The sequence below is a fragment of the Podarcis filfolensis genome, assembly GCF_964270895.1.
Source record: "Podarcis filfolensis genome assembly, chromosome: 2".
Lineage (NCBI taxonomy): Eukaryota > Metazoa > Chordata > Lepidosauria > Squamata > Lacertidae > Podarcis > Podarcis filfolensis.
In genome coordinates, this window is record NC_139605.1 from 55,325,300 (window position 1) to 55,340,055 (window position 14,756).

Below are 14,756 nucleotides of genomic sequence, written 5' to 3' on the forward strand. Positions count from 1 at the left end.
TGTCAGCACCCGGGACAAGGCAAGTAATTTGCGCCCCCTAACCCGTGGATTTGCGCCCCCTAACCCTAACCCCCAGACGTTGCGCCCGGTGCAGCCGGCCCCCCCTGCACCCCCCACGCTACGCCACTGCTGGGAAGTGAAGATAAATGCAGCAAAGTGTTGCGTTCAGAATAAACTGTTTATTCTTTTATGTTTGTTGTTGTTGTTTAGTCGTTTAGTCGTGTCCGGCTCTTCGTGACCCCATGGACCAGAGCATGCCAGGCACTCCTGTCTTCCACATTCTTTTATGTAATGCCTTAAAAAAAATGGAAATCAATTTGGAATTCAATTAATGGAATATATATGCTAATTTGGAGCAAAGCGAAGGAGTGGGGGGAAGCAGATCCTGTGGCTGGCCGGAATCTCCTTGATTTCAGGATCTGCACTCAAGGTACATTGGAAAGTTTTAGGGAATAAAGGGCGGGGAATATGCTGCTATCTGGGGGATTAGCAAAATAATCTCATTGTGAGAGAGTTACACAGGAAGCGAAAGGCTAAGAGATGGTGATGTCAAGAGACCAGGAGACCAAAATAGAAACTGCTTACTAGCTCAACAACATAGCAGTATAAATGCTGTACACAGAGCATGAAACCAACAGCTCATGTGACAGATCAACCTACAAATCACCATAGTGCATTCATCTTTTGAAGGTGTCATTGTATTGGCAACAAAAATGAGAACTCAAAGGCATGAAGGGTAAGATCTTATATTTAGAGTCAAACAATCACACGATATGACCTTTGCTTTCTTTCCTATTCATAGAATTGCTGCAACTGCAGTGTTGGTGGGGAACAAACTAGAACAATACTAATCTTCCAAATCTAACACTTCCTACAGACTAGTCAAAATAATTTGGGCTATATGAACATCTCATGTGCCTTAAAGCAGAACACATGAGAAAACAAGGTACACTGTACCGAAGACTACCAGTTCATTGCCTATCAACAAAGGCATCAACACTTGTTCAGTATTTGGTGGAATTCTTGCTCTCTCTTTTTCTTTTTAGGCATCTTTTCGGAAAGATATAGATCTTCCTTAGAGATGGCTTTGGCCACACAGTGTAGGATACTCAGGGGAGACATCTCCCTTGGTACTACATCCATTGTGCATTGTTCCTTGGACCATCAGAATGGAGTCTGTTAGGAGGTGAGACACCATGAAGGGTCAATCACTGCTAATTCACACAACTAAAATGGCATGGGAAGGATGTCATGAATATTAGGCCAATGCCCATCTACTACTGAGCCAGGTTCCAGGTCCTTGTACTGATTTGCAAAGCCTGGAACAACTTAGGTCTAGTCTATCTTACTGCCCATCTAAATATCCCAGCTCAATCACTGAGATCATTTGCAGGAGTGTTTTTGGATTTCTCCCAAGTTGGTGAGGCTCATTGGACATCACTGTGAAATAGAGGATAGTACTAATTGACCCAGTGTTGTCACTGGAGACACAGATGACTTTTTATCAGCTTTGGCTTACAAACCAACTGTGACTCTACCCAGAGATAACTTGGCAACCATAATCCTTGTTCAGGTACCCCATTTTGATGAAGGCAATACACTGTACATGTATTTGAAAGTGCTTCAGAAATTCCAACTAGTCCAAAATATGGTGTTCAGGAATGAAATTGTTCCACTATTTTGCATTCTGCTTGGTTCTTATGAAATTGTTGACTTTGCTTTAAAGGTTATTCAGCACAGGATGATATGATGCACAGGAGGGTCAAATGTTCACAGGAAGGTTAAAAATGCACATAAGTTCTATTTTTTACCACAGTCAGAAATGCTCACTGGAGGAAGTTTCGCATTGGAAGGTCAAAGAGTCATCCTCGGAATATGGCAGCTGAGGAGAAATATAAACTTATCCAGGACTCTACCAATTGGCTAATGAGTGGGAAGGGGAGTGAAAATATGATACATAAGTCAGTATGTAAAAGAGAGGAGTTAGCTGGAAAAGCTGGAACTGATGAATCTAACAGCTAGAAGAGCTGGAACAGTTTTCTAGAAAGCTGGAAACATCCCTTAGGAGTGGGTGTGTAGTGGGTGTGGGTGCATGCCAGAGACAGAGGCGCCAACTTCTGAGGGAGAAGGGGCGGGACAATATCATGCATGTGATATCAGGACATTGGGAGGAGCCAGGGGCAGAGCCAATCAGGGGGGCAGCATGGCTTCAATGGTCAGTGGCTCTTCCTCCTGCTGCTGCTGCCACGGCCAGGAGCTGCTTACCTGCTCCTTTCTTACCATGGCAGGAAGAGGAAGAAAAGGAGAAGCTGTGCTGCGCTCAGCTCCATGTTTGGACTTCTTTGCCCCTACTGAACATTGGGGCTCCCCCCCCGCAAAAATATGGAGGTACCCAAAAGGGCTCAGCCCCCAGGAGTTGGTGCCCCTGGCCAGGGAGATATCCATTTGGTGGCCATAAGAAGAAATGGTTGATTTGGTTGGTTTGCATGCCTCCTTTCTTTTTCACGGTGCAGCTAACCCCACACAAAGATATTGACTGGAACTGGATTTTTATTTTTTTTACTGTTTTATACTGAATGTTTAAAATGAAGTTTGCCACTCAGAGAACCTCATTTGTATGGTGGCATAGAAGTACTATGAATGAATAAATAAAGAATAAAGAAACACATTTCAATTACAGTGGTACCTCGGGTTACATACGCTTCAGGTTACATACGCTTCAGGTTACAGACTCCGCTAACCCAGAAATAGTGCTTCAGGTTAAAAACTTTGCTTCAGGATGAGAACAGAAATCGTGCTCCGGCGGCGCAGCAGCAGCGGGAGGCCCCATCAGCTAAAGTGGTGCTTCAGGTTAAGAACAGTTTCAGGTTAAGTACAGACCTCCGGAATGAATTAAGTACTTAACCTGAGGTACCACTGTACTCTATCTTGTAAAGAGCCACTCACTCAAACGACAGATTCCCCTTGGCAAGCTCGGATATGTAACTGGTTTCAACATTTGGCACACAGAGTTTGTCCAAGGCCTGTCCATTCCTAGAAATTCTGGGCTCCAAGCAATTCCTTTTCAGAAGAGAAGTTTGCTTGACTCGGTATACTTCCCTCCCAACACCATCCCTGCTCCCGCCATTTATTAAATGTGTCGCCTTTTCAGATTAATTAAGACTAGCTGCTTTGCCAGAAAGCTTCATACACAAGCAATGCACACGGGCTGCCTTTGCTGTGATGGCAAAAATCGCCATAGCAACAGTGTGTTTGCCGCCTGCATTCCTAATAGGAGTGACGTTGTGCCTGCATTTGCCTATCAGGGAAATTGATGTGGAAATTGAATCTATAAATATTGCAGTTACTTAGCTTGCCTTCTAAACAGCTTTCTATGGCTAACAGAGGGGAAGTTAATTTTTTGAAAATTGGCCGGCTTGTTTTGGGGGGCTGGTGGTGGCTTCTCAACTCTATCCAAAATGAATCTACAGGAAGAGCTTTTCTCTTAAGCTGAGATGCTGCCTTCTCTTCCCTCAGCAGAAAGATTTACAGTCAAGGTACCTGTTATAAGTGATAAAACTGCTTCTTTCCCCTCATGGGGTACCCAAGAGCCCATATAGAGTCCTTTTGTAGGTTCTCTATCAGTAGGAAAAAATAACACAGACCAACCAGAGAATACTGAGAAGCAAAGCAGCTAGTAAGCCTGATCTTTATTAACTGTTGCAACAGGGTGCTCCCCCACACGCAGGAGGAGGACCCAGAACAAAGGTGTGCCCGCTCTTATATAGACTTTTGGAATTGCCCACCCTTAAACTCCAGACCACCCCCAGATACATCATACCTACATCACAGAAAAGGTGGTCTACAACAGAAATCTGAGTGCGTTGTTTATCTCCTGTCTGGCAAGTTATCTTATTGCATTATCTGGATTTTGGCCACTCTTTTGTTATTATAACTACTTAATTCCTGAATCTAGGTCACAGGCTCACCCTGTTCATATCTTGAATGTGCCCTTGTGAGGACAAGTTTTGTGAGGAAAGAGACAATGGGGACATTTCCGACTTTGACCTTGCAGAGAAATATTTGAGGTCAATTTGTTCAGGACCTTGTCTATGGGGTTTCAGACATGTGGTTTATATACACAGTTATGAACATTTTAAAAAAAATGACCTTAAAATTCTGATAACAGTACCTGAGGGTGATAAACAGCTGATGATACATGCCATCTCCCCAGTGTTGGATTACCCAGTAGACAGACTAAGCACTTATTTAGGACACCAGCAAAGCAGGTGTACAAATTCCTTTAATAAATAAATAGATGACATTTGATATATATTTTTAGAAGCATTATTTACGTGGGTGGGTGGCCAATTTAATTAAAAAAAAATATGAGAAGCAAATTTTCTGACATGCCAGACTTGCACAAAAGAATAGGTTATTTAAAAAATAATAATGCATGTATCATGACTAGACCCACCTGTAATCCATCAAGGAGTATCTCCCATATGGAAGTAGAAGGTGTGGTGATAGACGACACCCAGGAAAACATCACCACACATGGGGGAGGGGAAAGGCCCACACAATACACTTCAGTACATCCACAGCTGGGTAACATGATTTTATGTTGTATTCCCTTCTCTCCTTAACACACTATTTGGCAAAATCAAAATTAAATGGAGGGGGGCAGAATGTGGGCTGCCACTTGGCTCTGGAATGGATAATGTGAAAAATAGGCATGTGCCAAGAAGTTAAGGGAAAGGTCTCATGACTGACACAAGGGACCAGCTAAGCAGCATTGTGCAAATCCAGCCTCTGCTGAGACCCATAATAACAAGCTTTACTCTTAGCTTGATTTTAGGGGGCAGGTTGTTCACATGCTCAGAATGCTGTGAGTGCACTTATACAGTGGGCTCACCTCACTCAAATTACATTCCTTCATTCATGTTCTGTGCTTCTCTGATAAGCTTAAAGGTAAAGGGACCCCTGACCATTAGGTCCAGTCGTGGCCGACCCTGGGGTTGCGGTGCTCATCTCGCTTTATTGGCCAAGGGAGCCATGTGGCCAGCATGACTAAGCTGCTTCTGGCAAACCAGAGCAGCACACGGAAACGCCGTTTACCTTCCCGCTGGAGGGGGAAGTTTATCTACTTGTACTTTGACGTGCTTTTGAACTGCTAGGTTGGCTTAGAAGGAGCAATTTTCAAAATGTGAATAGGGAAGGTAAAAATCAGATGCAGCTCTACTACATATGATACCAAATCTGTCAAATAATGAATAAATGTAATAGAAAATACCAACATCTTGCCCCAGACATTTGCAATAAATGATAAGTGTATTAGGAACAGGAGTAATTTTCTCCACAGAAGCACTCAACAGGCCTGTAACAAATTCAGTAACTCGGAATTGCTTGTATGATGTGCTCATTCACTCACCCACAGTCATGCAAATGTTCTTTGAATGCAGATGCTAAGAGATGTTGTAATGTTCTGATAAAGCATAAGTAGAACCTTTTAAGTAGAAAGGGCCATGTATTATCTGGTCAAACCATTTACCATAAGGAAAGGACTCCCAACTTCTGACAACCTGTTTATTGAGCATTCATCTTGATTTTCTGGCACAAAACATGCGGTGGGGGCTGGTTTCGCCATCCCCTAAGTATGCCTGTGCCTTCTTCAGCAATCTCTCGTAGCCGAGTAAGATTGTCTTCCATAAACACGGTTTTAACAGTGAGTCCGTAAGTGACTGTGGAGGCCAATTCTAGATCCACACATCCTTCCACAGTGGGGACATTGGTTTCTGGGCAGGAGTTGATCACGGTGTGGATTTGCCAAGCATGGCTTCCTCTTAGCACGTTTCTCCCTTGCATCCTGAGTTCGAGTGTCTTCAAAGCCCATGACACCTTTGGTAAAGGCTGTTCTCTAAGTATGGAAGGATCTGTCATTTTCAGTTCTCTCAGCATCTCATTTTTCTAATCTTAAATTCAGTTCTCCATATTTGTGGGTTTGTTTTTTTAAGTCCTCATGAAAATGTTTCAGTATTTTAGTGCGAATCTCTCCTAAAAACATCTGTACCTGCAATTTTCACATTTTTTAACGCAACTTAATATAAAGCATTTTTGTATGCTATTTTCACAAATATATTTTAAAATGCATTTCCTCCTAGTATATGCATTTTTATAAACATTGCTTGGTTGGAGAAGTGCATTGCAGAATTTGGATAAGTGCTAATTTTGAATATTTTGAAGGATGGCTGTGTTTTGGTTCTTATATTGTTCTGGAAAGTGCAAATCTGATAAAATTGGCTTCAAAATGTAAACAGAACCAAATTTGTCCCCTGTCCCTGGCTGAGACTGATGGGAGTTGGAGTCCAACAGCAAATGGGGGTGGTTGGTTTTTTTGGGTTTTCTTTACAGTTTTCTCATCTTGCTCAATACAGAGTCATGATAGTTTTGTCCCTGGATGTTGAATGTCCAAAGGTATTCCATTATAGTATGCCAGTAAATATGTGTGTGCATTAAAAAATGGATATGCTTTTGGGTTGGAGCTGTGTGCATCTGTGTTATGCGCAGAACCAAATGTACACACCCATGAATGCAATGCATTAAAAATGCACCCACTTAACACACTTGCCAAGACGAAATGCACCAAAGCATTGGCTTGCTCCCTTAAGCAGGTTGCCTCTCTCAGTTGGGAGCAATTGCTGTGAACTCTGTTTCTTACATCTGCACACCTGCTTCCTTACAGTGAGAACATCTGTGGAGGGGAGAAGCTGGCACATCCAACAGAAAGGACATGAGGCAACAGTCAGTGACAGAGAAGAGCAGGTTGGGAAAGGGTCTCCACTTCTATACAAGCTTCTAGGGGAAAGCCAGGCTCATAGAGAGCATCCTAGACTGAATTTCAAAGCCAAGGAATTCCAGCTCAATCAAGAGAAAGTGCCCAAGATGGCTGTAAGTAACTTCCATCCATTGACTCGCAGTGTGGCAGCCCAGCACGCCATCTTAAGCAACACACAAAACACAAATCTATTTGCTTCCTCTTTGGCTGGCTATGGCAAAGACACCCCCCCCCCCATTATGGACACTGAAAGGAAGCAGTTTAAATTATGCCCTCTACTTCTGTGTTCCTTTTTGTTCCTGTACACAGAATATGAATGTTTAATGAAGGATATAGGAATTCCTCTTCCAGAACTCTGGAAATGTGGACTAGATTTCCCAACCCCCCCCCCCATTTAAATTAGTGAACACTAATGAATCTTTCATATTTACATATAACAACTGCAGCATTTAGCCAAATCTGACTATACCTGTCTGTATTTCAGATATTTAAATGGTCAGGTGTGTTTCTCATAGCTAAGGGGTCTAGTAATCTAACATCTCATGCAAAACACATAGTATTTATTATTTTATCTCTTTCTATCTAATAAAAAGGTAAGAATGTCATCACACAGCCTCTATTGGAGGATTTGTAGTGCTGCATCACAGTCCTGGATTTGCATGAAGTCACAGTGGGCTAAAAGGAGCAAAAGTGAAGGAAGGTTGCACCACTGAGAGGGAGAAAGCAGTGGTTTAAAACAATGACAGAAGTCTGACTAAAGGATGGAGGGAACTGGGAGGAAAGCTGTGGTTTTAAACAATGTCAGAGGTTTGAATAAAGTACTCAGCATCCTTTCTCTCACAGCTGAGAAATGGCAGCTGAGGAAATGAAGAAGGCGGACAGCAAAAAGAGAAAGTGAAGGAGGGGGGAAAAAACTGTTTTAAACATAGCAGAAGTTTTAGCAAGGCTTTTTCCCCCCAGTCGGAACTCACCAGTACTGAGTTCCGGCACCTCTTTAGCATCACTGTCACTTAGAATTGCCCTTGAGATCCTTATCTCAGCATTCCCTTTCTGTTTGAAGATGGGCATCTATGACCATTTTCTATCTGATCCCACACACTGCTTTTCAGTGTAAGAAAGAGAAAACTAACATCAGAAGCAGCCCTAAGGTGCATCACATCAAAGATGCTAGAGGACGGTTGTAAACTGATAAACTACTCCACAAATCTGAAATCATTTGGTTTCAGATTCATGGGGTAGTTTATCAGCATGTTTTACAGCACCTTTATGAGAAGTGGGACAAGAGAGTAAACATTCTTATTTAAAATTCCTATTCAAAAAAGCCTGATCTTTGCTTCCCTGCTCAGAAGTGTTCAGAGAAACAGAGCGCCATTTATGCAAGCACGTATCTCTAGTGGTGCAGGAAATTATAGCAAACTGCATCTCCTAATTGTGGTTTGGAATTTTCTTTTGCTTGTTCTCAATAAATATCTAGGTCAGAAAGGAATGCGGTAACAACACAGAGATCTTGTTAAGAGAATTTGTGTTCCTCTCTATTGCTCTCCGATGCAATAAGAAAATTCTGAATTTTGCTTGGAAAGGTGTGTGTGTAAAGTGTATACAGCATCAACAAAAGGTTGAGAGGCAACAGTGAGCTTTAAATGGGTGATATGATCCAAGAGGAGAAATCTCTCCAGCCAACGTCATAGCAAACAGCCTGCCATCACACACACCGAGACGCCAATTTAAAGCCGCCGCATCACAATATTTCAATCTGAGCATGTCATAGATGCTGCCTCCCTGGCACCTGCAGGGTTAATGCAAAAATATTTCCCCCAGAAACATTTCTGCACAGTTAATTGGCTATGTCTTTTCCTTTCTTTTTTTAACTGTCCTCCATCAGATCACAAAGCTAGCATTTAGTTACCATGGTCACCTATTACCCTGGAAACCATTAGATATTTTCTATATTTTTAGAATTTCACAATTGGTTCCTTTCCCATAGGAGATGGATACAGTTAACAGCATTGCCCTCCCACCCTGTCCCAGGGAATCACATTGGGCAGGGGCCGGGGGGGCGGGGGCACACACAATGACAGCACAGTTACAAGTGTAAGCGGCATTTGCAAGTAGGTTACAAGACAAACAAATCCTTGCAGGATGCCCTTCCCTGTAGAGACGGCGTCCAAGAGGCTGATTGGATATTACTGGAATGAAACATGTGGAATAATGGGAATGAAAAACACTTTAAGTATGCTTAACTGGTGAGCCTTTCATTAACGGCACCAATAAAGCTGGAAAGGCTTTTTGTAGCCAAAGGCGAAAACTAACTTCATTCTACGGTCCCTCCATGACTTTCAAACCCATAATTTTACACATAAAGATACAGTCTTTACATAAAAGCTATTTCAGACTCTCAGCCTGCATCATTATTCAAATCACTCTCATCTACTTCCAGGCTGTTGGGCACTTGAGCAAAGTTTCAGCAGGTGTGATACTTACTCCCTCTGGTGGACAAAAGATAATAATCCCGAGTTTTCCTGCTTTATTTTTAGGTGAATGATAACAGTCAAATCACAACAGGCAGGTGATTAAGGTATAATAAACAGTATTTAAACCTTAATTCCTCAATGTCAGCATAAAGAATAATCATATATTCTAATTTAGGGCTGTCCAATTTCCAGCCACTGGGGATTAACTGAATTTCAGAAGAGGCAGCACCTCTCTTATTTTGCTTCAAATTATTGCCCTACTCAGGCTTTGCTCAGTGTGGTTTCAGCTCAGTGTTCAGACATCCATGGGAGAATATGTAACAAAGGACAGAACACTGTACAATTCTAGGCAGGATTCTCTTGTTTCAGAATGCTGCCTAAAATTGTAGAACGTTCTGTCCTTTGTCAAGTTCATCAGAAACGAAACAAATCAAAACAAATCCCAAGACAACCATGTTGGTCCAAAAAAAATGCCAGAATCTACCGTTGGGTAATACTTTTATTAGGACTACCAAAATGTCACAAAATAGCACACAAGCCATGGGCGTAGCTAAGGGGGAGGGCAGAGGCGCAGCTTTCCCCCCCCATACCAAGTAAAACAATAGAAATACTTAGTGCTTTTTTTCTAAAAAAATGTTTAGGGGTAATCAAGAAAATCACCATTTTATAGTTCAAATTGGGAAAAATAAAGGGCAGGCCTTATGGTTTTTCAAAAATGGAGATTAGCCATTGGGTGAAACCTGATACCTGCAAGCACCTAGCAGGGACTAATTCTGCCAGCCTGCGGTCTCCATCTTCAGGCTTCAAGACTTCAACAGTTAGCCCAGTTTTGGGACTTTGGGTTGATCCCCCTTATCTGCCTCACAAACATTTGCTTCATGTAACATCCAGCCTGACTGCTATAAGAATTTTAAGGTCATATATATATATACACACACATATATATACAGTGTGTGTGTGTGTGTATATATATATATATATATATATATATATATATATATATATACACACACACACATAATGTTCATAACTGTATATATAAACCACATGTCTGAAACCCCACAGAAAAAGTCCTGAACAAATGGACCTCAAATATTTCTCTGCAAGGTCAAAGTGGGAAACCTCCCCAATGTCTCTTTCCTCACAAATCCTGTCTTAGGGGCACATTCAAGATATGAACAGGGTGAGCCTGTGACCTGTGACCTAGATTCAGGAATTAAGTAGTTCTAATAATGAAAGCATGGCCAAACCCAGATAATGCAATTGATAACTTGCCAGACAGGAGATAAACAACACACTCAGGATTCTGTTTTAGACCACCCCTTCTGTGATGTGTGTATGATGTTTCTGGGGGTGGTCTGGAGTTTGAAGGTGGGCAATTTAAAACGTCTATATAAGGGCTCGCGCGCCATTGTTTGGGGTCCCTCCTCTCTCCTGTGTGTGGTTGTGAAGCAGCATGTTACAACAGCTTTAATAAAGATCAGGCTTACTAGCTGCCTTGCTTCTCAATATTCTCGGGTTGGCCTCTGTTATTTTCTCCTACCGATAGAGAACCTAAAAAGAGGTCTCTATATGGGCGCTTGGGTACCCCATAAGGTAAAAAGAGCAGTTTTTTTCTTATAACACTGACGAAACATTCTGGAGAACTTTACGGATGCACACATTTTGCAACGTTTCTTGTCAGTCCTAATAAAAGTCTTGCCAATGTGTGGGGCTTGGTCTTTTTAAAAAACAAGTTTCTGTACACCACCTAATTCTTATAGGCACTCAGCAAATATTATCAGAGCTGCAATGTTTAGTCAATTACTTAGTGATTAAATGTTTGGTCAATTACTTAGTGATTAAAAATATTTGGCAGACTACAATATGTCCCTGCTTAAATCAGTCAGCTGTTTAAAATAATTATTTAAATTCAAGTACTTGAAGAAATGGTTCCGGCCTGTTGAGTTCTCTGGGAAAGAGGGCTGTTCTCACTTCTATCCAATACTGAAGTGGAGGAAGGGGGGGGGGCTTGTCTAGTGAATAAGCTCTGGAATTGGCCTCCCCAGGAGTCCCACTTAATCTTCTTTACCTCTCAACTTCTCCACGGGCTACAAAGAAAGCTTTTTAAAATGGGGGTTTGATATTTAATTATTCTGTTTTGAGCAATGGAGGGTGCAATCCATAAATACGCACTTACTCAGGAATAAGTCCCATCAAGCTCATTTGACCTTACCACAAAGTATACATGTATTTGAGTGGGCTGTAATTCTGAAGGTTTTAGGTATTGCTGCCTTACTATTGTTAATTATTATTATTAATAATAATAATAATAATAATAATAATAATAATAATAATAAATATTTATTAAATTTGTTCATCGTTTTATCCTGTCCAAGGCAACCCAAAGCGACTTACAACCAAATTATGAACATTATGTATTTTTTTATATTTCATGTCATTGCTTTTTATGCTGTTTTTGGTTGCAAGCTTAAAACAAAGCTCATTTTTCTATGCAGTTGATCAATAGATAGCCTCTTGTTCTGGTCCTGCAAAGTAAGTAACCTTGCCTTATATTATATAACAACTTAACAGTCTTCTGCGACGATGTCTGCTGCAACACATTTATGTATAATCTAAAAACCAGTTCATGTTCTTTACAACTATTTTCTCATGTACATTTCTTCAGATTTAATACAGCAATTGACTAAAACTCATACTATCTTAAGTACCCATTATTATATTTCATTGGTGACAGAGTTAAACCTAAGGGTAAACAAAGGACTCCTTCAAAACACTAGCTCTCATGTTATAGAACTGGTTCTCCAAACCTTTAAAGCTAGTTCTACAAGCTGTTATTTTCTTCTATGCTAATAAAAGCTCTGGAATCTGTTGCCAGGAAACAATTGCTTATCTCACAGATAACAAATTTTATTTTAGTTGGGCAAGTTGGGACCAAGTGTCACAAAGGTGTGGCAAGTTTTCAAGTTCTCCAGCACTCTTCAACAGGCAAGGTGTTGCACAATGCAGGGGGCAGCGCAGGGGAACAGGAGTACAAAATTTAGACTGATGTTGTAGCTATGGGGTTAGTTTGTAGACTCAGTTCCAAGACAGGGATTGCAGACAGGTTCCAGGTTACACACCTAGAATTCTGGAATAAATAAGAAAATGGATGCTTTCCCCATTTGTGAGTAACTCTCAGGCTTGTAACCCTGATCAGTCCCAAGCCTTAAGCAAAGCACAAAGATTCCTGGGATAGGCAGAGGTTTTACCTTAAGCATCAGAGATGGACTGACTTGTAATGATCATTTTCTAATCCCATATTCCTGTATTTGGTATTAGGGCAGTGTTATTCACCCTAAGCTGTGAGTGCAGCTTTCTCCCGATTGTAGTTCAGAGTGTTTGAGGACCGGGACATTCATAGAGAAACCAAAATGCTTGTTTACAAAGCCATTGTACTACCAACCTTGCTGTACACTTGTGAAACATGGACCACTTATAAACGCCATTTCCAGTTCCTCGAAAGATTCCATCAACGGTGTCTCTGAAAAATTTCACACTTCACTTGGGAAGACAGGCAAACTAATGCCAGTGTACTGAAAGAAGCAAAGATCACCAGTGTCGAAGCAATGATTCTTCAACATCAACTTCGTTGGACTGGTCATGTTGTGCGGATGCCTGATTATCGTATTCCAAAGCAACTACTCTATTCCGAACTTAAAAATAGGAAGCGTAATGTTGGTGGTTAACAAGAGAGGTCTAAAGACCCTCTCAAGGCAAATCTAAAAAAATGTAGTATAAACACCGACAACTGGGAAACACTGGCCTGCGATCGCTCCAATTGGAGAACAGCCTTTACCAAAGGTGTCAGGGACTTTGAAGACACTCGAACTCAGGACGCAAGGGAGAAATGTGCTAAGAGGAAGGCACGCTTGGCAAACCCTCATGATGATCAACTCCCACCCAGAAACCTATGTCCCTGCTGTGGAAGGACGTCTGGATCCAGAATTGGCCTCCACAGTCACTTACGGACTCACTGTTAAAACCGTGTTTATGGAAGACAATCTTACTCGGCTATGAGCGATCGCCAAAGAAGAAGAAGATACATTCCATTTGGCACACATTATGTTTTGCCTTCACAAAGCTTTTATATTTCCTCTCATCCAGGCTCTTGTTTTTACAAGGCCCTTTTTCAGATGAGTTAATCACCAGATCACTGAATGCAAAACATTGTTTTGCAGCATAATACCCAACTCCCTTGAGTTGATATGCTCACTTTTCTATCTCCTCTCTCCAAAAATTCCCATGGTAGTTATCAAATAGTGGTCCAGGAGTTTGCATGCCCCCTGAAGAGGTTTTAGGAGTGCTATAGCACTAAGAATGAGCCAGTCACAGATTCAATTCAAGGGGTTGGTTTTGGTCTTTAAGGCCCACACAGCTTGGGACTAGAGTACCCGAAGGATCACCTTTCCCCACACCAATGCAGACCCTTGGAGGGCCCTCCGGAGTATGGTGTGGTGGGTCCACGAGATATGGCCTTGTCAGTGGTGGTTGTGGAATTCCCTCATCTAAGGGACACTAAATGTGCTAACTTTGATATCAAGCAATAACCTTTTAATTTCCCCAGGATTTTAACACTGTCTTAGATTTAAGCTCCATTTCCCCTCTGTGCTTTCTATTTTCATACTTTATTAAGTTTCTATTGTTACTGAATTTCAAATTATTTCTTCTTATGAACAGCCCTCAGAATTTTGTTATAGGGTGACCTATAAACACTTAATAAACTGGTGGAATGGCTGAATTCAGGATCACTATGGGGTTTGTTTTTTAAACCAAAACTCCACTTTAGGCATTATGGGGAAATGTTTGGGAACTGTTGTGAGTAGAACCTCTTCAGAGTCATATTCAAGTATCTCCAGTGAATAATTGTGGCTGGTTTATGTTCTGAATATTTGAAGTTATGTTCCATTAGTACATTCCACCTAGCACTTTAACAATATTGAAGTTCATGTGGTACCATGTTAACAATTTGCCTGACCTTGTGAGTTTTCACTAGCATTTTTATTTATAGACCTTATGAGCATTTTTGCATGCTAAGGCAATGGCTTAGAAGTGACGTACAATAGAATAACTATCAAGTTCAATAGTCAAAGTATTTGAACAGCTAGAACAACTTGTCAGGATATTTCTTGACTGTCTTCGTTCCAGGCACTAGCCTAGCATGGAAAAGCACTTTGACTGGGCCCCAACTCAGGGTTGCTATACAAGAGAAAATGATGGCAGTCATACACTAGGGGTGCTGCAGATCTTTTGCCTGTAGCAGCTGCAAAAACAGCAACATTCAGATGCTAGACTGAGAGGTGATGCTGAAGACTTGTAAATAGGGGGTGTATGTTTGTAAAAGGCAATATTCAACATATGAAACACCTTTTGGAATATACTGTGTGCATGAGTGCTTTCTATGTGCACTATGTGTGCAAGTGCATGTCCAT